Source organism: Hippopotamus amphibius, chromosome 14 (genome assembly GCF_030028045.1).
Source record: "Hippopotamus amphibius kiboko isolate mHipAmp2 chromosome 14, mHipAmp2.hap2, whole genome shotgun sequence".
Classification (NCBI taxonomy): Eukaryota; Metazoa; Chordata; class Mammalia; order Artiodactyla; family Hippopotamidae; genus Hippopotamus; species Hippopotamus amphibius.
The window spans coordinates 78,096,922-78,121,825 of record NC_080199.1 but is presented as its reverse complement, the minus strand read 5'-3'; the positions used below and the strand labels follow the sequence as shown (position 1 = coordinate 78,121,825).

The 24,904-nt window shown below is 45.4% G+C and overlaps 1 protein-coding gene and 1 long non-coding RNA gene across 5 annotated transcripts in view; one reads left to right on the top strand and one right to left on the bottom strand.

Moving 5' to 3' along the window:
- The window catches only part of SACS (sacsin molecular chaperone), a 41,124-nt gene extending 40,282 nt beyond the window's left edge, over positions 1 to 842 (bottom strand). The window contains exon 1 of the mRNA XM_057707134.1: positions 792 to 842. The gene's annotated coding sequence lies outside the window, so the exon portion shown is untranslated. The remainder of the gene's footprint in view (positions 1 to 791) is intronic.
- Positions 214 to 15,477, top strand: LOC130835531 (uncharacterized). Of its 4 annotated transcripts, none has more exons than XR_009048977.1 (6): positions 214 to 380; positions 1,125 to 1,277; positions 9,114 to 9,177; positions 10,219 to 10,350; positions 11,537 to 11,702; positions 13,160 to 15,477. It is a non-coding gene; the product is annotated as an uncharacterized LOC130835531 (long non-coding RNA). The 4 variants fall into 4 exon arrangements; XR_009048978.1 differs by having other exon boundaries at positions 13,135 to 15,477; XR_009048979.1 differs by lacking the exon at positions 13,160 to 15,477 and adding an exon at positions 11,808 to 13,145.
- Positions 15,478 to 24,904: the final 9,427 nt, after the last annotated feature.

Here is a 24,904-nt window from a genome sequence, read left to right as displayed (position 1 = left end):
CCGCCAGGCCCCGCCCCACCCGTCAGGCCCCGCCCTCCCGTCAGGCCCCGGCCCGCCGGTCCCTTTCCTCGAGATGCCGCTGCGCCCGCCCCTCCCACCAGGCCCCGCCCCGTCCACAGCCGCGCCCTCCGTCAGGCCCCAGCCCGCCGGTCCCTTTCCTCCAGATGCCGCTGCCCCCGCCCCTCCCACCAGGCCCCGCCCCCAGGCCCCGCCCCGCTCCTGAGGCCTCGGCCGCAGGGACCACCTCCCGCCGGGGACGCGGGGCTGCGCACCACGCGGCGGGTCCCTGGCCGAGGGCCGCGGGGCCAGCATGTGCAGAACCAGACCCTTCCCGGGCCCGCGTCCCCTTCAGCCGCGGGGAGCCGAGCCTCCGGAAGCAGGTGAGGCGGACGGTGGCCTCTGAGGACCCCGGGGGACGGGGCGGACACAGAGGGGCCGCCGCGGTTTCGCGTGGCGCCCGAGGAGGCCCGATGGGTGCCTCGGTTCGCTGCTGGAGGAAGGACTGCCGGCCGGAAGGCGGGGGGTGAGAAGGCGCGCGGCGTGTCCTGCGTGACTGCCGTCCGCGGCGTCGCCTGGGCTGCGGCCCGGCCGCAGGGCTCGCGCAGGTGCGGGGGGCGCGCCGCGCAGGGCAGGGGCAGCGGGCGCTAAGGCGGCGCGAAGCCGGTCCCGGGCAGGTGAGCTCCGCGCCTCCTCTTTAAACGCCCTTGCCAGGATGAAGTTGGGTGTTGACCCCAAAGACGGTGGTAAACACTCTTCTTCGACGATACCCCCTCCTCCACAGAAAATCTTACTCAGGCTCGTTGTCAGCAATAAAGACACGAAACACCCTTACAGCTGCTCCAGCCCTTCCCTCCAACCGTGTTGAAAAGTGAAGCTGCTGTGAGGCAAGCGTGTCTCTCCCTGCACGGGGAGGAAGCACGTTCCGTCCGTCACGGGAGATCACGCACAGTCACTGTAGAGATCAGGCCGGAAAACCCTAAGGGACACAGCCAGCCAAGCACGTGCGTTAGAATATCAGCAAGCGGGCAGAATGGGAGCTCTCACCCCTCTGCCAACGTGTCAGCACAAATCCTTCACACCTCAAGCCTTTGATAACCCCCAGGTTTCCTTAATCTCCCTCCTAGGGGGCCAGGCACACAGGATGTGGTGGCAAAGAAACAGAGGTGCGGAGTGAAGATTCCAGAGACGGAGACGTGACCTGGAGGGAGAGGATTTCACCAGAGGTGAAGCACATTTACAAGAAGCTTTGAACATCTGGAGTTCGACGTCTACTCGAGGTACCCTTTAAAGGGCTGATCAGCGGGGGGGTGCACCTCTGGAACTCAGGCGGGATGTCAAAGCTGAGGATAGAGATTAGGGAAGCATTCCTGCGTTCTAGATGGGCACATTTCTGAAGGACAGGGACCCAGCCAAGAACAGAACGGTCCCTGTCTCATGCTTACATTCTGAGGAAGGAAGACAGGACTAAACCAGGACGAAACCAGCGGACGGATGACCCAAATTCACCCCCGGAGGTCAGCCAGGTCTGTGTAAGTGAGGGGAGGGCGTGGGGGCAGCGCAGGAGGGGACAGGAAAGACACTACGGTGGCCAGAGAACTCCTTCCCGGGGAGTGACAGTGAACAGACGCCTGGGTGAAACACAGGAAGAGGAACGTATCCAGAGAGAACTGACAAGGCGCGGGTGGGGGTGGGGGAGGCGGAGAGCTGGTGAGGGTCAGGCGCCCCTCCTCTTCCGCGCGCACCTGCTGTCACGGCCTAATTCCCACAACTCTAGCTGTTCCTCCGACCCAGGCCCAACCCGACACACACTCAGATCTGGAATTAGTGTCTCCTGTGAGTGATGGCTGCCCAGGGCCTGGAGGAGGTCCCAACACACAGAATAGGTGCTCAGTGAATATACACAAAGAAAGGAAGGAAGGAGTGAGGGAGGGAAGGAAGGAAGCTAGGAAGGAAGCAAAGAGGGGAGAGAGGGAGAAAAGGAGGAATGAATAAACATCCGGAAAATACAGAAGAGTAGAAACTCAGACATTATTCATAATTCTAACGCCAACCTTAATACAAACAACAATTCTATACATTGCCATAAATTTAATGGTTTTTAACATGATGGAAATTATACCATGAACACATCGTATTTTTCAGTGTTTTTATCACTGTGTAAACCTCGTTTCCGTTAACTGTCTACCTTTCCATTGAGAAGAGATAGCTTAGGCTGCTTAACCCAAGGAATAACTATGGTATTTTAATTTTTAATAAGTATGGGTATCTTAATTTTTCAAAAGTGCACAAACTTCGTATCTGTTGAATATCTGTTCACGAAAGTCACTGTTATGTATGATAAGAAGGAAATTTGCAAAAATGTATTCCAGGAAATGTTAGGCTGAGCCTTAATTCGTTCTGTAGGAACCTATTATCAAATGCAGAACAGCAAGAAGCCAAAGCTTTCGTCCTTTCTTTTAGAAAGAGTCCACGTCAGTAAGATAGAGGGGGTCATGGGACCACCCTCTGAGCCAGGTTCAGTTATAGAGACAGGCAAATGAAGATGTTCTATCGCACAAGCTGGACTCAGCAGGACCCAGAGAACAATGTTCTTCCCCGCCATGACCTCTGGTTTAACTTGCCCTGGTGCTTTCTTTCTTTCCCTGGATGACATATCCGGCATGGCGTGGGCCCAGCCTCCCCATCACTCTTAGGTGAGGAAAATCTTCCAGTCCCGAACGTGGACACATTTTAGTCACTGAAAATCCCACCCAGGGTCATCATCAAAACGCAAGTCCAATCCAGGGTAAAAATTCTTAAATTTTTATTCTAGTCCATTCACAGCCTCACAGTGCCGTTGGGAAGCATAGCTCCAGGCTGAGCTTAACTTCCCCTGAAACAATGCTTTGTGATTTTACAGAATGGAATGTGCCTGATAGCATGTCTTTGATCAGAGGGAAACAATTAATTAGTCCCTTCTGGAGAATGCTCACCAGTTACACAAAGACAAAAGTGTAGGGATCATCATTCCTCTATTTCATGACTCAGCACAAGGCTGTTTAGCTTGGAAATAAGAAGAGGAGGACATTGCAGGCGGGTCATTCAGTGATGCCCTAGAGAGTGAGTAAAACCGTAAGCCAAACCGACAGAGGAGAAAGCTCTCTAAGGGCGAGGAGACCACACCTGCAAGCCACGGAGTCAAAGATAGCAGCAAAGCTGAGGAGCTTCTGATGGTCCCCTACAAAAGCGTCAGAGGGCGAGATTCGTGCTGGAGCACAGGAAGTATGCCCACGTGGTCATGAAGTCTCTACGCCACGTACGGAGTGACCGGAAAGGGATGGGGAGCCCCTTTCAGATTTTACTCAGGTTAGGAGACCATAGCTACATCCTGCAAGATTCCTCAGGCAGCAGACTGAGGACAGCTTAAGGAGATGAGATTTAAAATAGAAACAAAACCAAGAAAAAAAAATGGTATCCATAAAAAGCTTTAAAAAGGGAATCAGCAGTGCCAGTGGCTGAAGTGCCCATAGGATTTGACAGCAGAGGGGGCCAGTGTTGACTTAGTTCTTTGCTCCAAAACCTACAAGAATTTGTAGGATCAACGGCCAAGTTATTCAGCGTGGCGTGCAAGGCTCATCTCAGTTTAGCCCCAGCCAACCTTCTCAGAGTCTCCTGAGGCCACCCCGCCCACCATAATGCAGTCTGTGTCCAGGACCAGCTGATGCTAGTATGTAACATTCGTGGAATACTCACCACATGCCAGGCACACACTAAAAGCCTCCTGTGATTCAGCTCACTTGATCTTCCCAACCACCCTATGAAGTACGTAAAACCTCAATTTCAGGTGAGGAAAGTGAAACTAAACATCTTACTTATAGATCTATGGCTATAAATGGGAGAGCCAGAACTTGAGCCCAGGTCACGCAACTCCAAAGCCCCAGGACTGTTCCGTGTTAAACCACGATATTTACAAAGTGCAGTCACTTCACACCGCCTGGCTCTCCCCACAGGCTCCGCCTGCATTGTCCCACCTGCCTGCATCTTCTGCCCTCCCCCGCCATCTGAGAAGTCCCTAAGACGTCCTCCTAGAATCACCACGTCCCAAAGCTTTCCTCACCTCTCCCAGGCTCCTGCCTTCTCTATAACCTGTACATCGCACATTCACACTGGTACTATAGCACTGATCACATTTTTATTAATCATATTTCATTTCTGTTCACTGCAGTGCGTTTCTCTTTGTATCTTAAGGGCCTGGCACACAGAATTATTCAATAAATGCTACTCAGATGTTTAGAGTTAAATGAACAACTGCATATAAATGGGTATTAATTCCACTCCTAACATCAGTCAACAAGGTTTTATTTTGGTTTTTCCTTCTGTTCAAAATGCTTCGGGCCTCAAGTAACTGATTACCTGACTAGCAATAGCTACACTGATAAGGGTTTGTTTCTCTCACACGTGCAGAGGAAGGCTGTTCTTCTGTGGTGTCAGGACCAGCACCTCAGTGACATGAGGACCTTCTCTCCCCATAAAACGGCAAATACAGCTCCAATATGTCCATATTCGGTGTAGGAAGGAGGAAAAGGGAGGACACCCACCCCATCTGTTTTACGGGAAAAGAAGAATTTTCCCAGCAGACTTCTATTTCTCTCTCAGCAGCCAGAACTTTACCGTAACATGCCCCCCCTTCGCTGCAAGGACGGCAAGGAAAGTGAGCACGGTTGTCCCTCGGTGGAGGCAGGAAGAGGGGGAGCTGGTTCCAGGACCCCCGTGGCTTCCAAAATCCTTGGATGCTCAAGTCCCTTGTATAGAAGGGCATAATATCTGCATATAACCCGCACACATCTGTGTACTTTAAATCATCTACAGATGATGTGTCATGCCTACCGCAACATAGATGCTCTGTAAATAGTTGCCAGCCTACGGCAAATTCAAGTTTTGCTTTCTGGAACTTTCTGGAATTTTTTTTCTAATATTTTTGACTCGTGGTTGGTGGAACCCTCAGATGCAGATAGGGAGTGTCTGCAGGTTTACTTAGCTGTTTGAGCTTCCAGCCAGAGAGTGGGGGTTTGAGTGATCATGGGTCAGCCTACAGCAGTGCTCTAATCTGCATGGCAAAGTTAGGCTTAAATTATCTGCAGAAGTATTAGCAAAGAGCACAACTGATAAGACTTTAAAAGCCTGAGCAGTAACACATCAAGGCACATTTTTTGAAGGATGGGGGTGTGTGTGTAATATTTTGTGCCAGTAATCTTTCTTTGCCTTGGGATGGGAATTTGGGCAGATCCCTGTGATTTTTCTGCTCACTCTACTGTAACAGCAGTCCTGAGGTCACTTTAAGTTATAAAGCGTGATTTCAATTCTATAATTGGAATAAGTTCAGCTAAAATCATTACATAAAAGTTCGACCTTCAATCCCCATTCAAAGGCCAGTTTCCTCCGCGCTGAAGCCATCACCACCCCACACTAAGGCGGGTGGTCAGAGCCTTCAGGCCTCTCCCTGTTCCCCAAACGGTCAGCTGCGATTGACCCCACGCAAGCCAAAGCCTGGAGACAGGAAAGGAAGGAGGGTGGGCTGTTCCTACTTGGCTGAGTGGCCTCGAGCCCTGCACGTCTGGAGGGGATTGAACTCACCCCTCCTCCTCCTTACCCGCCGTGTTACTGAGCTTCCGTGTTTGATAACCCTCCCCCGTTGCAGCTTTCCATCAGATCGCCTGGCCTTGAAGGAGCATGGGGAGTCCTTGTCCTGAGTCAGGCTTGTTGGTTTCTGCTCACTCTCTCCATGCTTTCCCAGGGCGTCTGGCAGTGCCGGTGAATATCCTAAAAACACTGAGTCAGATCCTTTAAAAGGTGAATTTTATGGTACGTGAATTATATCTGAAAATAATAACACTGTAGTTGGTGTGAAGGCAAAAGCATCCCTGGGCCACCGTGTGTGGAATCGCTCTGGGCTCAAACATTTGTGAGCGTGGCTACCTCGGCTCTCCTGGTGAGGCCACTGGTTTGTCTGTTTAACTGTCCTCCTAAGGTGCTCTGGGTCTTTTTCCAGAATGGTCGGAACTGACATCTTTGTCCTCAAATACATACATGAACAAGATGAAATACTTCTTAGAAGAACATTCAGGTTCTACTTTTCACACTTCTCTCTCACAACCCGCCCCCTGGATTTACTCTCCCCGCCTGCCACCCGCCCTCCCAGGCTCTGCTCCAGCCTCATCAAATTAGCTCCCCAGCTCTGTCACGTGGCCTTTGCTTGTACCCTCCTTCCTTCCCCGATGTCCACTCCTCCTTCAGATTCGCCCCAAGTATCCTTCTCCAGGAAGCGTGATGCCTCACAGGGTGCCCTAGCTGCGAGCCTCGTGTCCACCTCCCAGCTGACTCACCCCATCGGTGTCTCCTCCCTCAGCTCGTGGACCCCAGACTCCACCATCAAGGCCTCACGCAGAGTCATCCTTTACACGGAGGGTCTGGTCTTCAACCAGAAAGGCAGAGCTTATCCGACAAGCCACACGCGATACAATAAGCCAGACAAGTCACAGAACTTCCCTTCTCTTCGTGCCAATGTAGACACAGTGGCCTAACTTTTATTTTTAGTTCCATTAAACATGCTTTGGGAAATGATGTCATGTTTCTGAATGAACATTCCTGCCTTTCCCCCTTCCAAAGAGGGCATTATGAATTCCCTGAAGTGCTGTAAAAGTTTTGAGAAAATAGGATTGTACAGACTTTACATGATGCTTTTGAATCTATTGTTAATGTGAATGAGAGGTAGTTGTTTGGTTGCCAGAAATCCTAGCTTATTCAAATATAGCTGTGGCAAAGCGAAACTATCCAGGAAGGGCCTTGAGTGTAGTCATGCTTACATGTAGCAGTGGGGTAGTCCGAAGGAACTTTGCATTAGAAAGGAAAAAAGTGACTCAGGCTCTCGGATATTGTAAAGGTGACACATCTTGAGCTGTATTAGCCATTTCAGGGAATAGTAAAACCACATGTGGTTTCTGAATTCCGCTTCTGATGACCTTGATTAAACATCCTCTCGTGGGACACTTTATAGAAAATACGGAGACAGTGAGCTAACTATAGCAGTACGTACATTAAAATAAACGTACTGCATGCTAGTAATTAGAGTGCTTTAACGGAGTCTCGGCCCTAGACACAATGGTAGGAAACTTACAGTATACACCTGTAAAACACTCCATCATAAAATTGATTAAATTGAACATAAAAAAAGGAAATGGTATGAGCAGCGAGTACCGTGACACACTCTAATACACATCTCCCTTTTTAACTGATGTTGTACTTTTCTTTTAGGAAGTTAGTAATTTTCCTTCTGTTTTGTCCTCTATGCACACAAGTTGCTTTTCTTCGCTTTCCACCTGTCTGCAGGTGGAGGTGAACTGGTGGTCAGACCCCCCCCCCACCTGCCCAGCTCTCACACATTCTCATGGGAGGGATGTCACCGCTCTGAGCTCACCTCCTCACCTGTACGACCCTTCCTCAGGGTTGCAGTGAGGTGAAACGGCCTGTTGCTGACCTGGGAGGGTGGCATTTAGTCATACAATAAAATGCGTGGCAACCACGATGCACTGGGTGCTGACCTCCTGATAAAGGAGCACAGTTCCCACCTCCGTTCGGGGGCGCGTCAGCTCATGGGAACGGCACCCAGGCAGGCGTCACGAGAGGGCGGCCTCCACACTCTTCTTCTCACCCTCGTCCTCCCCTCACCCTCCTCTGTGGCTCTGGCACCTCAACAGTCAAGCTCAATGCCGGAAAAACCAAGAAGCAGGCCAGTGGTGTCTTGGGAGCTCTTCAGCCTCCGATCCGAACTTCACCTCCTCTCCTGATGCGCCCTGCCCTTTTATCTACTGCTTCCCCAGCTCTGCTGAGCTCAGTACATGTTACCTGTGCCCATCCTGTGTGCAGGCATTCTGCCCAGTGCTCAGAAATCCAAGATTCATAATGGTGTTCATAAAAACCCCACTGCCTGTAAGGAGCTCGAAGACTGGAATGATACACAAACATCATTTCAACAGGAAAGGGAAAGTACTAAAGTAAAGCTGCTGAAGGCCACGGTGTGGTCTTCCACTAAAGGCTTTCCTGGACAAGCATCGCAACCTCAAGCCCATCAGGAAAGGGACTGCCCTCCCAGTTGATCCTACGTCTGGACCGAGATCTGGTCCCTCCTTTTCTTCCTTCCTCATGGTCTTCACCCCCAGGCGTACGCAGGGTCAGCTCCCGTCAGCTCCATCCTTCCCGCCATCGTGGGTCTGCTTCCCTGCCAGGCACATCCCTCCTGCTCATGAGGAGTCCCACTCCACAGTGGCCCTGGGATTCCCTTCTGATGCATTTCCCTGGGTCTGTGTGTGTTTAGAAATAGAATTTATTTTCCTTTCCATCTCTTTAGTCCTTCTTTGGAGAAGACCACGCACACGGGGTAACTCTCAACAAGACGCACTGCTGTCGATGCCACGGCACTGTCTTCTCTGATCACCCCTTGCTTCTCCCCACAGGAAGCAATGCAGCCTATTCCTCTCTCTCAGGGGTATTGGTATTTTAATTTCTATTCTCTGGGCACTAGGTTCAGAGTTTGGGAAGGTGAGTCGCCCAACTGCCTCTGAAGTCGTATCACAAAGACAGTTGTTCACTTAAAGCAGTCATTGGGATGGAGAGATTCAAAACCACACGTAATAATAATACCTGCCGTTCATGGGACACTTACTAGGCACCAGACACTTCTAATGTAATCTTCACTACAATCTTAGGACGTATTTTTATTCCTATTTTACAGATTTAAAAAAAAGAGAGAGATTCAGAAAGGCTGTCACTTCCGCAGACCACACGCAGGGCCGAGATCTGACCGCACTCCGTGCAAACCCACACCCTGTCCATACCCCCGTGTGGGCTTGTTACTGGTGCCGCTGTCGAACCTGGGAAAACATGACTCCAGGGTGCATGTGACACTATTCAAATAGGAGAAAGGTTTCCAAGTGTAAACATTCCTGTGGCTTCGGGGACAGATTCGGGGTGCGCTATAAGGAAAAATATGCCACCAGTTAGAACAGGACTCATTGACACTCATCTATCACCAAGCACAGGCTGAATCTTTCACGTCCACTATCATCTTTAATTCCCAGGTAAATCGGCAAAGGAAACATCATCGCCCACAATTATAAACTGCGGATGCAGCACCCAGAGAGGGTAAGTAATTGGTCTGAGGTTTCCTTGCAGATGCCAAGTGTCAAGACTAGAGCCCGCGTCTCCATTCAATTTCCTCATTCTGTGCTGCTCCCCAGAACTGAAGTAAAGGGGAAACACTTCATGTGGGATTCTAAAAATCTCAAACAGTCAGCGTGCCTTGGGGCTCACAGTGACCCGGAATCTCTCTGAGAGCGAATCGCCATCTTGTATTTTTAAGCATGTTGCGATTTTATAGTCTGGCCGGATGCAGGCAGCACAAAAGCCCTCACACACATGCTGGGAAACACTTTTGAATGAACATGGTAAGTCAGAGAAAGACACATCTCATATAATATCACATATATGTGGAATCTAAAAAAAAAGTACAAATGAACCTATTTACAAAACAGAAAGAGTCACAGATATAGAAAACAAAACTATGGTTACTAGGGGTAAAGGGGGCGGATAATTTTGGAGATTGGGACGGACGTATACACACTGCTATGTATAAATAGATAACTAATAAGGACCTACTGTACAGCACAGGGACCTCTACTCAATACCTGTAATGGCCTATATGGGAACAGAATCTAAAAAAAAAGTGGATATATGTATATGCATGACTGATTCACGTTGCTGTACACCTGAAACTAACACAACATTGTAAATCAGCTAGACTCCAATGAAAATTAAATTGAAGATAAATAAATAAATAAATGTGATAAATATGTAAGCATCAGAATAGAGATATAGACGTGCAGCAAAAAGGGGGAGATTTTACAGTTCACTCCTTCTGCCCAGTTCGTTATAGCCAAAATTGAGTTGCTTGTTGAAAAATACACTCCCCTGTATTTAGTTGTTAAGCGGTGTCTCAGATAGAATCCCTAGACCAAAGTGTGATTAAACTAACATCCTTTGGTCAGAAGTATTTGAGAAATGAGTTTATTTATGAAAAATAAAGTGGGAATCTTTTTTATTTTGTCATGTTTTATTTTTAACATTTCTTTGCTTACATTCATTAAACACTTTTTAAAAAAATGTTCTTATTTATCTCATTTCTAGATATTTGGACTTGGAGTGATAATGTCAATGGACTATCACTTCCAAGTTGATCACTGTTGTATCTCCGTGCAGAGCCAACGCCACAGTGACTTGAAAATATGAACCCTAGAAAGCATGTCCACAAAATTACAGGTGTGTGAAGTTGTGAAAAATGCCGTCCTATGTTTTCCTTTGCTTTATATTAAGAGGGGAGCATGCTACAGCCGTCCTCACATATAGGGGCTCCATGCACTTGCTACCTGGAGAACAATGACAGTAGTTGGGAGGCGACCCCTGCTCAAGGGGACAGGAAACGCTCGTTAGAATTAGTTCAGGGAGTTTTTTAAGGAAAATTGGGAATGAATCCATAAAACACCAAAATGACTGACTTTTACATGATTACTGCAATTGAACAGACGCCTCATCTGTTAAAATCTCACCTTTTTGCTCATTTCCCAGACCATTTCAAATTTTCTCTTGATAGGATTTTATTGGATACATTAGATAGTTATAAAAAGGAAAAAGAAGATGTCTATTTACTGACTGCTTCTAAAAATGAATATTTCTGAACCACCAAGGACAAAATTTTTAAATAGAGAAAGCATAGACTAATATTCAAATATACAGTGTTTTTTTTCAGAATTCACCCAAATCTAAAGCTAAACAAACCATATGATTGTTCACTATTTCCATAATCTTTATAAATATAATGACTAAGTAGTTTACATTAAAAATTTATCAATGGAAAACTACTAAGGGCACTTGAATGCAGTTCAGAAAACACATATTTAATGTCATCAGCAAGGGAAGTTATATGTGTGTTTGCCTTGTAAGCCTTTAGTCACTTGCCTGTTTTCTAATTATTTTCCCTCTTAGCTTAAATACTCTAAAGATATAATAGATACAAAACAAATATTCCAAGGAGGAAATGCTGGTCATTCTCAGCAAACCCGCTCCTTACATCCAATTAGCCACCGTGTCGAAATGCTCAGTCCTGACAAACACCTTTTGAACCCATCCTCTCCATCTGTTCCTGTTGGTTCGGGTCCGTACCCTCTCTTACTCAGACCACAGGTCCGGGTCCCAGCTCTTCTCGCTGCCCCAATCCTCTCCCCTCCAATTAATCCTTCCTGCTGCCACCGGGTTGATCTGTAGTGAAGTATGACTGAGCCTCTCCCCAGCATAACAACACTCAGTGCTTCAAGTTCAAGTCCAAAGCCTTCATAGACAGACTCACTTTCCCACCCTGCCCCCGCCACTCCTTCCTGAGCATGCTCCCAGAACCATGCTCATATCGTTGTGCTTTTTTGCACATTTCTCTGGACATTCTGTTTTAAAGATGTTAAAGTGAAAAAAAAAAGCACCAGCAACTAGGCATGGTTTAACCGGTCACCTGAGTGGACACAGAAGGTTAAGACCACTCACTCCAGGCAGAATCCACGCTATGAATTGAGAGAATGGGCTAAACCTAGCCTAACCCTATGAACAGCCTTCACTAAATAACTGTGAGTAAACCGGGTAACATTCATGGTATTGACTCTAAAAATGCATAGTCACAATTTCCTGTTCCAGAATCGGTACCAAGGGTTTCTAATCATCTCTTATTGTAGCATGACCTATGGATCCAAAGAATATGACAACAAGGTACTGTTGGTAAAGTGCGGACGTAAAGATCATCCTCCCTGTGCTTGCCTTTCTCAGTGACTGCGCAGGGGGCAGAGTAGCCATCAGTTGCCCCCGTATTTAATACAACATCTGCAAGGCATGTGTTCTACTTGCAAAGCTTCTTGTCCTCTCCTTCTGGGGCTCAAATGAAGCTTTACGCTAAGCCTTTCCTAGTTAAAAATAAAAGTATGGTAAACGTGTGTGACGGGTCTGTAGTACATCATTGTCTTTGAAGAACATGTTTGCCTCCGTCCTTCACGCAGGTGAAAGGAACAAATTAAATAGTGTCTGAAATCTGCTCATTTGGGACTCTGCATTCAGCCACCACTTTCTTTTTTTTTTTTTTTTTTTTTTTTAGTTAATTTATTTATTGGCTGCGTTGGGTCTTCATTGATGCACACAGGCTTTCTCTAGTTGCTGCGAGCGGGGGCTACTCTTCATTGTGGTGCGCAGGCTCCTCATTGTAGTGGTTTCTCTTGTTGTGGAGCACGGGCTCTAGGTGCATGGGCTTCAATAGTTGCGGCACATGGGCTCAGTCGTTGTGGCTCATGGGCTCTAGAGCACAGGCTCAATAGTTGTGGCGCACAGGCTTAGTTGCTCCATGGCATGTGGAATCTTCCCAGGACAGGGCTCGAACCCGTGTCCCCTGCATGGGCAGGCGGATTCTTTACCACTGCGCCACCTAGGAAGTCCCAGCCACCACTTTCTTGCAACACGAGAAAGGTCACTTCCTTTCTTTTGTTTTTTTCTCTTTTGTGGGCAGCAGGGAGCAGGGAGCAATTTAATTTTACGTCAAAATGTCTAATTGTTTGTGCCTTCATGTGCCAGATGTCACAATCAATATGCAGTCCCTTCTATACAGCTTGCCTGTTTTTTATATTTTCTATGATTGTTCGAGGGATCTTTTTTCTATTCATTCTTTGATGGCTTTTCCTACAGAACCTATTTCCTCGGTCTAGGAGGTGCTGGAGGTTTCAGATGCCGTTTGGCTCTGAAAAGAATTCGCGTTTTGTTTCTACACTGTTTTTCTATGGCTACTGCTTTCAATCATAACAGACCAGAAATGAGAACCATTTATACTAGTTTCACATATAAATCATTTTGCCTACTGCTTAATTTAAAAAAATAATCTTGAGTCAATTTGACTTTATGTTATCTTTTCTATGTGAGATTCCTTCCCCCAGCCCCTCCTTCCCAGGAGATTCAGTACATGAGATAATTTAAAATCCTGTTTCATGCTGGGTAATAAATTAACTTTCTATTTTTCTGAAGAAAAAGCTATCCGTTGATTTTTCAGTGAAGGGGACCTTCCTAAGCAGCACCTAAACGGCGGTGATGCCGACAGCCCTGAGTGTTAGACAACGCGCGGATCCCCGTGGCTGCGACGGTTCCTCTTCTCCCATCTGTGCCTTCTGGTGACGGCACTGAACGTCCCCGGGCTCCGCACACGCGTCCCTCCTTCCCGAGAAGAGCCTGCCGGGAGCGGAGCAGCCCTTGGGGCTCCTCAGGGGACCACCCTGCAGTTTGCGAAGTGCCCCCTGACACAGCTGTACACCCGGGGCCCTGCCGCGAGGACCAGAGAAAAAGAGGACGTCCAGGTTTGCTTTAACACGCTGACGCAAAGAGAAAGAGGGACGTGAACAAATGTGGCAGCATTTCTTTCATCACCGAATCTGCCCTTTGGGTATATGATGTTCACGTCTGCAGATGCCTGAAATTTCTCATGATAAAATTTTTATCACAAGGTAAAGGGGTACCAAGGCCAGGCATAGGACGTCTGTCAATTCCAGGTAAAGAGGGTGAAAGCCCAAGAACCCCTCCACATACGCCAGCACTCTCCCTTTGCCACGCGGGTCCACCCTCCACCCTGCTCTGGGTCCCCGGAAATCCCCCTCCACGAACCAAGAAGGACCAGAAAGACGGGTTTGCAACTGCTCATTAGGCTGGGATGGTGGTGACAGCACCGTTCCTGGGGCACCTGCATGATGACAGATGCTCTGGGCTGTGGGTGGGCCATCAAAGGACGGCAGGGCTTTGTGCTGGTTTCCAGAGGATGGGGGGATGAGAGCAATGGTGACCTTTTCCACATCAGATACCATACAAGTGTCTTGCATTCCCTGTCTCTGGTCTAACATTATTATAGGCATTATTTTCCCATGTTATGAAAAGAGGTGACTTATTCAAGGCTGCATGACTAGTAAATGGGATTCAAACCAAGTATGTCTGGCTCAAAAGTGTATCCTCTTTCCATGACACAATTTGTTTTCCTTTAAAGGAGCTGGAGGGTGCTTGTTGGGTTGGTTTTGTTTTGTTTGGATGCAGAGGTAGGTAGCTAAGGAAGAAAGGAGAGAGACGATGTAGAAGGGACAGGACGGGACCCATCCTCCCCTCCCTGGTCCCACACGAGGGACTGGTGTGGAGCCTGTGAGGACAGAGGTGAAGGACTAGTGTCTTGAGATACTGGCTGGGAATAAGCCGAGGCAGCACTGCCTCTCTCCTAAGCAACAGAATCAGCCCGGGCTTGGGGAGGAGCCGCCGCGCTTCCCGACCTCCCATCCACAGCTTGCAGTCACTTTGGTCCCAAGGGGTCTATTGGGATAAAGTCTTACAGGGGCATCAGCTGCAGGGGTCATGACAAGTGCCCTTGACCGAGAGGCTCAAGTGGAAAGAACATGAGCACATTTGTTCCTGAGCCCGTAGGAGATGTCACCACCCTGAGGACACCCAGAAATAGCTGGCGGAGAATTCAAGCCGACAAGAAGAGCCATGGGGGTGGAGGTCTTCTCAACAGGTGAAGATTTGGAGCCATGGAGACATGAGTGTAAATACTAATTGACCTTATTTATACTCATGAATGACCGAAACCTAGGAGGTGCGGAATACTTGCTAATCCACCTGTTCTTTCTCCGGGACCCTACCTCCCTGGCTCTGTTCCTGGGTTACTGCCGCCAGATCCATGGCTCCATCAGAAGGCAGGGCTGGCTGGTTCTGTGCGCACCTGCTCTTCCCCGTCTGCGCTTAGTGCTCGTACACTTGGACTCTGCTTACCTGCCTGCTCTCCTGAAGACCTGACTCTGCTCTCTCATCTGCATCTGTGTTACTCCTCTTATGCGATAATAGAAAATAAATATTTGGTCTTCACCTCTGGGTCCTGGCACAAAGCTCCTACAACTCTAGGGATTTCCTGCGTGCTGAGTGTCTTTTGTATGCTGATGCGGTAATTCGTGGCAGGGCCCCCAGATAGGCTCAGACGGGGGCGCAGAGAGTTGGTCACCAAAGGAACCAACCACGTGATTAGAGGGTAGGAACGTTCTGACCTGTTCTGACCTCCAGGGAGGGGAGAAGGACTAGAGACTAAGTTCAACCTCCAATGGCCAATGATTTAATCAATCACACCAACAAGATGGTGCTTCCTGGGAACGGCAAAACCACCGCCAGGCTGGTGAGCACATGGAGGTGCTTGCGGGGGGGGGGCGGGGCTGCACCTGGAGAGGGCCTGGGAGTTCTGCACACCCGCTGCCCCCAAATCTTAACCTAGGCATCTCTTCCATGAGCTGTTCCTGAGTTGTATTCTTTATAATAAACTGTAATTGTAAGTAAAGAGCTTTCTGGGTTCTGAGTCAATCTGGTGAATTATTGAAGCTGAGGGCAGGGGTTCTGGGAATCCCTGAATGTGTAGTTGGGTAGCCTGGGGATCCCGTTCCCGCGGGCACCTGCAGTGGGGGCGGTCTCGCAGGATGAGCCTGTACCCGTGGGGTCTGTGCTAACTCTGGGTGGTTAGTGTTGGAATCAGCTTGAGCTGCTGGACACTCGGGTGGTATTGGAGGATTAGGGAGCCGATCGTTGTTGGAAAGACAACACGACACCCGTCCTCATCAGGTTGTTGACATTCATCGTAAATGCACTGGACGTTCCGACAGTGCCAGGTGGTCCGGACGTTCTCTCAGGCTGGCTGGAGAGGCTGACACGTGAAACAGCAGAGAGCCGTGGGGTCAGGGCCGCCTACACGCAACCCTCCTGGAAAGAACCGCCGTCACCTCTCACTAGGCTGTGGCAACAGAAACCATAACAGGTTTCCTCACCTCAACCCCTGCCCTCCACGTGGCAGCTCAAGGGATCCTTTCTCAGAGTAAGTCAGATCGTGTCTCTCCCTGCAGTGGGTCCCCGGCTCCTTCACGGCTGCCTCTTCAGCCACGACGTCGACTCCCTGGCCCTCAGTGCATTCCCGCCAGCGCACCAGCCTCTGCCCTATTCTTGCAACATGCCAGGCAGTGCCCACCTAGGGGATCTGCACGTGTCCCCCTGTTTGAAACATTCTTCCCCTAAATAGCTTATGACTAATTCACTTACCTTCTTCAAGAGTTTGCTCAAATTTCACCTTCAAGAGGTCTGTCCTGACCATCCTGTTTAAAACTGTGACACACATTCCTACAAAACCCCATCAGACTCCCACCTCCTTTTCCTGCCCACCAGTCCTTTCGCGCCATCGTGTGAGGTACCATATAATTTAATTAGTTATTACATTTATTGTGTACTTCCTGTCTTCCCCTGTTAGAATGAAAAATTCACCGAAGTCAGTATCTACATTCATTTCATTCCCGTACGTGTTCTAAAAAACTGGCAAATAAATAAATGCTCAACGCGTGTTCGCTGAATAAATGACTTTAAGAACAGAGCTTTTGGGATGAGCAGGACCCTGCGGGCTCTTCCCAGAACAGACCACTCCCCACCCCCAAGTCCTCCACCTGCCTCTTCTCTGCAGAAAAACTGTAGCCTCTTAAGCCTTCCCAGAGTTCCAAAGAGTAAATTTAATTAGAGATGTGAAAAAACACAGAAAGAAAGAAAAACCATCAAGCAAGACAAAATAATAGTTTAGCCGTTAAAGTCAAGGACGGTTAGTTCCTCCTCAAGGCTGACAGATAATGTTATGAGCCACACCCTTTGAGCTGTTTGGCGGATACGGAAACCCCCGCCAGGTGGAAGAAGTTAACATCCCCCCTTGCATGCTGCCCACAAGCACGCAGACCCCAGGCCCACGGAAACCAGAAGGTTCATGGTGGTGACTCCTGATGACCCCACCAACAACCAGTTGGAAGAATGTCCACGAGCTGATGACGTGCCCCACCCACAGCCCCCCTCCCTCACCCTGTCTTTAGAAACCTTCGCCTGAACGCCTGAACGCCTTCGGGGAGTTTGGGCCTTTTGAGCACCAGCTGCCTGGACTCCTTGCTCGGCGCCTGCAATAAACACTGCCCTTTCCTTCACCTCAACCAGGGTCAGGAGATCGGCTTCAATGTGCGCGGGCGAGTGGACTCAAGCTTGGTTTGGTAACAGCCAATTGATAAGCTGAATGAAAATGAGTTCACCTTTAATTTGAAAAAACATTTGCTTTCAAAACTAAGGGGAAAGCATTATATGGAAGCAATTTAGAAGTTAAAAAAGAAAAAATCCACAGAAATACTGTGATATAACACGTATGCTGCTACATGAAGGTACTTCTCTCAAGCTTAAACAATGTAGTGTCAGAAATAATGAGAAAATTCATCTAAGATGGTTTCTTATAATATTAGAAGTAATCACATACTCTGATTTGTCAATAAAAATCAAATCCATTAACTAGTTTCTATACCTGTGTGATTCTCACCTTTGAAAAACAGTCACAAAACTAATCCTGATTTGTTAAGAGGAAAGTTCTATTGAAAAAGTTACACTTACTTCCTCTGTCTAATGAATAAAAATCTTCAAAAGGTAAAGAGAAAAACAAATGTTGGGTTTTTGTCAATGTTTCAAATTTGGAAAGCCAAATTTAAAAAGTCTTTTTGTTTGTTGATGTCATTGGGTTATAAGATGTGAAGCCTTACCTGGTCTCTCTGGCCCTAAATTTTCAATTATTGAACACACTATTTGAATATAGCCATCAAAAATCAATGGAAGTGTATGTTTTTATATGCTTAAGGAAAAAAAAAAAGAGCAGAGAAATTTAAGGGGTAATTATGAATATACACTGATATTATATTTTTGCATAAATCCTCAAGCTTATAAAATATGTTCTTATAAAATAGCAATTATATTTGGGGAAAGGAGCAAATGTTATCTTTTGTCATCATAGTTTATAAGGGGAAAGAGAGCTCTCTCTCAGCTTATTTGGTACAATTCCAAGTACTTCACAGTTGTTATTTAATATTTTCCAAATAATCATACTGCCAGTGAAAGGCACCAATATATACATTTTAGGAAGGAGGTGATAGGATATACCTAGTCAACTGTCTGTAGCAAGAGCCATACCAGGAAACAAAATCCAGAACCACCTGGGAAAACGTGAGGCGTGATTGTCAACCATGGCTCAAAGTGCTGTCTGCACAATTCCCATTAGAACCAGTGTATCTGTGGTTCATTCACTTTTACCTCTAGAGAGCTTTCCTTTGTGTTTTCCAACATATGTTTCATATGGGAAAACCCAATAAGCCTTAAAATCTCAGTGCAAAGCGTTGTAATTTAAAATATTAACTTATTTACCTGTTATCCTTGGTCTCCATTATCACTTGTCCTGGAATATCTGCCTGGGAAAACCATAAAAATAGCTTCCTTCCTTCCACGTCTCCCCTCTGTGTTTCCTGTAAGCGTGGACTCTACTTCAGCTCTGCCTGGCCAGTAGAAAGGCTGTCTTCCCCTCAGCATCCGTTCAGCATCTGATGTCCAAAAGCATCGCGGTGTTTTGTGTTTGTCTTCCTTAAAGTGCGGCTCTCCAGTCTCAAAATGCTGCCTCCTTGGGTTATGCCCTCTGATCCAACAACCCACAGACGTTCTTAAGGTAAAATGGTATCGATTAGCTAATGGCTTTTGGCTTCTCCCCAAAGCAAAGATAAGCTATTTTCATCTGAGAACCTTCCGTATTTCTTTTGGAAGGAGGCGGGAAAGATGTTGCAGACGTTCTCAGGCTCCGCGTTCCTCTCCCTCATCTCAGCAGATGTTCAGTTCTCCTTGGTGAGCACCTTTCTTCTTGCTCTGGTGACCCCTGCATCTTGGCATCACTTTTGAGATCCTGCAAGAAAAATTAAGGAAGGGTAAAGGAAGGAGTAGGGGAAAGGGCTCAGAGTAAATGCACTGACAGTGCAGTTCCTGGTGGAAGACAGCCATGGTTCCGAGCTCCAGGGACTTTCTAATTATAAACTGCTGGTTGCACCACAGCCCTGCCAAGCAGCATGGAACTTAGCCCTCCCCTCACCACCGCCAGACACACATGGTAACTACACACGGCGTCTCTATAAATAAAAACACGGCCACTTAATTTAGTTTCGTGTTCTCACTCTGCACATTTCTCCTCATCCCTCTAGTTCCCTGCCTTCTTCCAGGTGGAATATGTGCTTCACACAATGTGCCTTTTTTCAGGAGCAATACCCCTAGGTCCAAGCCTATGACTTTACACATTATAACTCATACCTAAAAATGAAACATCAGTGTTTAAATAAGAAGAGTATTTTACTGGTAATATGCTCAAGAACCATTGGTGCCTGCAACAGTCTAACATTTTAAGAAATAAACTAGGAGAAAAGAAATGACGAACTTTGAAACAATGATAAGACAAAGGGATGAATGAGACTGAATTTTCTACCCACTTCCCCAAGTATCATGCCTACAAACTCGCTGCAATTTTCAAGGCTCCCTCTTACTTCTTTGGGGGAGAGAGAAGTGTGTTAAAGCGGGAAGGAGAGTCGCAGTGTTTCAGCATCCTCCACCAGGAAGTGGGGCACTGAACACTGGAAAACCAGCTCCTGACTTAATCTGTTCTTGCTACCCAGCAATGTTTCCTGGTGGACAAAAGTAATGTAGAGATGATAATCTAAGCTATATTTAGAACACTATAGATTCTTGGATTCATTAAAACCCAGGGAAGACACTCAAAACTCACTGCAAATTCTTCCCCGAACACTTCCCTAGTGACTTGCTATCATAAAAATATTCCTAAATGGTCACTGAGTCAGCAAAGGTGCCTGAACTTTCTAAATTGTCAATAATAAATAACAAGTTTTGACCAACCTCTAAAAAAATAAAAAAATTTTAAAAAGTTTAAAAAATAAAAATATTCCTAGACACCATGAGTGAGATTAATGAAAAGAAACCAATTCAAAATCTTATTATTCTTTTATAGGAAATCATATGTCAAAAATTTTGACTGCCACCTGTCAGGAACTAGAATAATTCTAGATTTTAAGTTAAAATTTAAGAATTAAAATTAAACTAAGGAATTGTAGTAGCAAGAGAATGGAAGCCTTTTGTATGATAATGGATTTTAAAAATTGGACTCTTCAATTTGAAATGCTTAGATTTGGAGAGGTCACATAGAATAAGGTGGAAGAATAGGATTGATTCCTTTATGTGTAAAACGAGAGGATTTGAATGTGTTCTAAGTTATCAGCTCCTCTAAAATTCTATGATTCTAGATGAGTATATGTACTTTTAAGTCATCAACAATTGTGAGAATAGGAATTAATCCAAAGGTGTCTTTTTTTTAAATTAATTTTATTGGAGTATAGTTGCTTGACAATGTTGTGTTCGTTTCTACTGTACAGCAAAGTGAATCAGCTATACGTATACACATATCCCCTCTTTTTTGGATTTCCTTCCCATTTAGGTCACCACAGAGCACTGAGTGGAGTTCCCTGTGCTATATAGTCGGTTCTCATTAGTTATCTGTTTTATACATAGTATCGGAAGTATGTATATGTGTCCATCCCAATCTCCCAATTCATCCCTCCGTTCCCCCCTTGGTGTCCATACCTTTGTTCGCTACGTCTGTGTCTCTATTACTGTTTTGCAAATAAGATCATCTATACCATTTTTCTAGATTCCACATATATGCGTTAATATACAATATTTGCTTTTCGCTTTCTGACTTACTTCACTCTGAATGACAGTCTCTAGGTCCATCCACGTCTCTACAAATGACCCAATTTCGTTTCTTTTTATGGCTGAGTATCAAATATGTCTTTTAAATACAAAAAAAAAAATTGTCAGTGAAAATGTCCTTTTGAAGATAACCATAAAATATGAGTGTATTTTTGAACAGACACAGGCTTCATATGAATGTTTTCGGTAAAATCTGAGGCTCCGAGGGAAATCTGGAATTGGTTATCCCTGGAGCAGACCTTCAAGGCTTTGCCTGCAGCCTGCACGGGTTACTGCTGTGGGAAGTCCTGCCTCCCGGGACTGTTCGCGGGAAGCAGGAGTATTGATCTAAGCGGAACACTGCCCTTCCATGCTCACCAACCCCAGTGCACGAGCTTCCATCTCTAATTCCAGCTTATTGATACCTTTTAAAACATGTATTCTGTCATCTGGGATATTAGTTACCTTCACATCACCTGGCACGTCTGACAAACTTGCTAAGCAGCGAAGAGCCCTGCAGTGAATTATTACACCTCCCTCCAGACGGGCAATGAGACAGTCATTGCAACAACAAAAAAATCTTCATGTCGTTTTTCCCAAGGATCACCGTGTCCTAACAGCTCATGACCGCTCACTAATAATCCAATCGCCAATTGTATTTTTATTTATTTATTTATTTATTTATTTATTTATTGGCTGTGTTGGGACTTTGTTGCTGCACGCAGGCTTTCTCTAGTTGCAGAGAGTGGGGGCTACTCTTCATTGTGGTGCATGGGCTTCTCACTGCAGTGGCTTCTCTTGTAGAGCACAGGCTCTAGGCACATGGGCTTCAGTAGTTGTGGCACACGGGCTCTAGAGCTCAGGCTCAATAGTTGTGGCGCACGGGCTTAGTTGCTCCTCAGCATGTGAGGTCTTCCTGGGGCAGGGATCAAACCCGTGTCCCCTGCATTGGCAGGCAGATTCTTAACCACTGTACCTCCTAGGACGTCCCAATCTCCAATTTTAATATCACCTCTATTATGAGCATCTAACCCACAATTTAGAATTCCAAAACTATTTTTCCTTTTTTGGACACTGGATCATTTGTATGCATGCGTCTCCCCAGGACTTGTCTTACTCTCTGATTGTTCAGAACTCACCCTCTGCAGTTGAACAACTGTATATGCCAGTGACCATGCACGTGGATGAGAGAAGGCAGTGTGTCGCCTGGAATATCAGTTTCCCAAAGGATAGTGACAAATTATAGTCATTTCATAAAGATTCTCATATGTGAGATGCAGCATACCACTTTGGGGATCTTTGGCCTATTGTGTACCACCTGTTTGATTATTTACTTAATGCATATTTTTCTTAAAATGGCTCTCTACTTAAATAAGTGTATTATAAAAGGAAACTTTCCATCCACAATATAAATGGACATCCAGTACCATGTTCCACAAATAGAGGGTAACTCTAAAAATAAACAAAAGGAATGCAAAAGGAATCTTATTAAATTCTGGTTGAAAACAAGTGCCCATGAAAAACACTGTCTTTGACTTGTTCTTTCCTCGTAAATGGGGATTAGTAAATTTATGAGACGTTCATTGCCTTTACTAATTATTTTATTTAGAAAGAAGAAAGGCTGGAAATTAAGTATCCATTTCAAGAACTTAGGGGAAAAGGTAATGGGCATAACCCAAAGAAATTAAGTTTGAGAGTAGATAAGAGTAGAATTAATGAAATAGAAAGCAAAGATACAATGGAAAAGTGAGTTCTTTAAAAACACTAATGAAATTGGCCAACTTGTGGCAAGACTGATCAAGATAAAAGCAAAGAAGTAAAAAAAAAAAAAATGTCGGGATGCATCAGTAATTAAAAAAATAAGAGAATATTATTAAAAAGAAAATTTGGGGGGGCTGCACTGCATGGCTTGCAGGACCTTAGTTCCCTGACCAGGGACTGAACCCAGGCCCCAGCAGTGAAAGCACCAAGTCCTAACCACTGGACCATCAGGGAATTTCCTAAAAAAAACTTTAAGGCAATGAATTTTCAAATTTTGAAAATGGACAAATTCTTGGAAAAAATATAAAATACCAAACTAATTCAAGAAATAAGTCAATCCTATTAAATAGTTTCAATCACTGATAGTTAAAATCTCCCCACAGGGAAAACATTAGGCTAGATGGTTTTACTGGTAAGATGTACCAAATATTCAATAAACAACTCTAAAAGCTACAGATTCTACCAGAGAACATAAAAACAGACAGTATGACCAAATAATGTCATGAGACTGATAATATTCCCAAATCCAATTATCTAAACCAGATTGGGACAGTATGAAAAAGGAAAATTACTGGCCAATCTTACTCATGAACATAGATGCAAAACTTCCAAATGACATATTAGCAAGTTGAATATAGCACGTATAGTGTAATAAAGATAAAACTTTATGACCAAATTGATTGGACGTATCAGAGGATAAAATTCAATACCCATTAACAAACCTCCCCTCCCCCCAAAAAAGGAAAGAAAACAGAAAACTGTTAGTAAATAGGAAGTAGATGGGAACTTCCTTAGTGGGCACACCTCACACTGGGCTGCCTGTATGTCTAGGAAACATTTCACTGGAGGCACTGCCAGGACAAGACAGAAAAAAAAGGAGAGGAGTGGGAAGACGGGGGCAAAGAGGGGGCAAAACCGTCACCATTCACAGATGGGACAGTCGAAAAGAATTTCAGACAAATTAACAGAATTAATGATAGAGTTTATTGAGATTCCTGATAAAGTTCAATTGCATTTCTACATACCAGCAAAAGTTTATTTTTTAAAGATAGCTTTAAAGACAACCATTTTTACTAGCAAGAAAAAATGTTACCTTGGAATATTATAACGAAAGAATTTGTATAAAAATTTTAGATAGAAAAACTATAAACTTGAACAAAAGACACCCTTTTATAAATGGAGAGATGGGGACTTCCCTGGTGGTGCAGTGGTTAAGAATTAGCCTGCGATTGCAGGGGACACAGGTTCGATCCCCGCTCCGGGAAGATCCCACATGCTTGGAGCAACTAAGCCCATGTGCCACAACTACTGAAGTCCTCTCACTTAGAGCCTATGCTCCACAACAAGAGAAGCCACAGCAATGAGAAGCCGGCGCACCACAACGAAGAGTAGCTCCTGCTCTCCACAACTAGAGAAAGCCTGCGTGCAGCCACGAAGACCCAATGCATCCAAGGAAGAAAGGAAGAAAATGGAAAGATGTATATCATGGGCAGGAAGGCTCAGTATCACTGAAATGTCCACTCTCCTCAGATTGATCTTTTAACTCAAAGGAATTACAATCAAAATCCCAACAACCTCTTAAAACTTGAAATTCTAAAAGTTTTATGGAAGAACAAGGGGATAAGAATAAAGACAGACCCTCCTTTAGAAACATGAAAGACTTGCTTTCTAAACAGCAAACTGTAATATAAACTAATAACTAAGCTGGTATGGTATTCACACAGGAATGGTCAAACAGTAAAAATCTTGGAAACAGATCCACTCACTAATGGGAACTTGATACGTGACAGGTGTGTTCTCAGGTTCAGTGGGGAAGCTGAACCATTCAGAAAGTGTTCCTGGGACAAGGGCTTCTCCACTTGGAAACATAACTGTATCTGTGCCTCACACTGGACACAAGCATCAATCCCAGGTGATCAAGGGCATAAGTGAGAAAATCAAACCTTACAGTTTCTAGAAATAAATATAACCCAATAGCTTTACGACCTCAGGGTAGAGAATAACTCTTTAAACAACAAACAGAAAGCACTAACCCTAGAAGGAAAGATGGTTACATTCAAAACACATTAAAATGAAGAACTTCTGTTTTATAAATCAGAACAGGAATCAGGAGAATATATTTGCCACATAGAAAATCCACAGAGAACTCTTGAAGATGAAAAAGAAACAACCTCAAAGAAAAGTGGGCAGAAGACTCTAATTAATATATACTCTTTTGTATGTATAGTATTTCCATTTAAAAATGATAAAAGTTAAATTTGTGCTATAAATTGTGTCTCCTAAATGGGATAATGTTGAAAATATGTTTATAACATGATGAAAAGTATATAATGACATCTCCGTTTGAAGTAGTATCTTTAATAGCTTTTATTTATTATCATAATAGCTGTTCATT